The sequence below is a fragment of the Oculina patagonica genome, chromosome 1 (assembly GCF_052425735.1).
Source record: "Oculina patagonica isolate OP01 chromosome 1, crgOcupat, whole genome shotgun sequence".
Taxonomy (NCBI): Eukaryota; Metazoa; Cnidaria; class Anthozoa; order Scleractinia; family Oculinidae; genus Oculina; species Oculina patagonica.
Genome location: NC_135758.1, coordinates 3,709,839 through 3,710,077, shown reverse-complemented (window position 1 = coordinate 3,710,077; position 239 = coordinate 3,709,839).

The window sequence follows — 239 nt, the reverse complement described above, 5'->3', positions numbered from 1 at the left end:
ATGGTGCAAAAATTATGATGATGGAGATACCACAGTTAAGAATCAAAATAATCGACAGTTTGAATTTTATCCAACAATCCCTACAATCGTTTCCAAAAACATTTGGCTTAGACGAGTTGAAAAAAGGGTATTTCCCACATTATTTCAACAAAAATTGTAATCAAAACTATATCGGTAATATGCCTTCTATGAAGCACTACGGCTATAATCAAATGAAAACCCATGATAGACAGAAATTC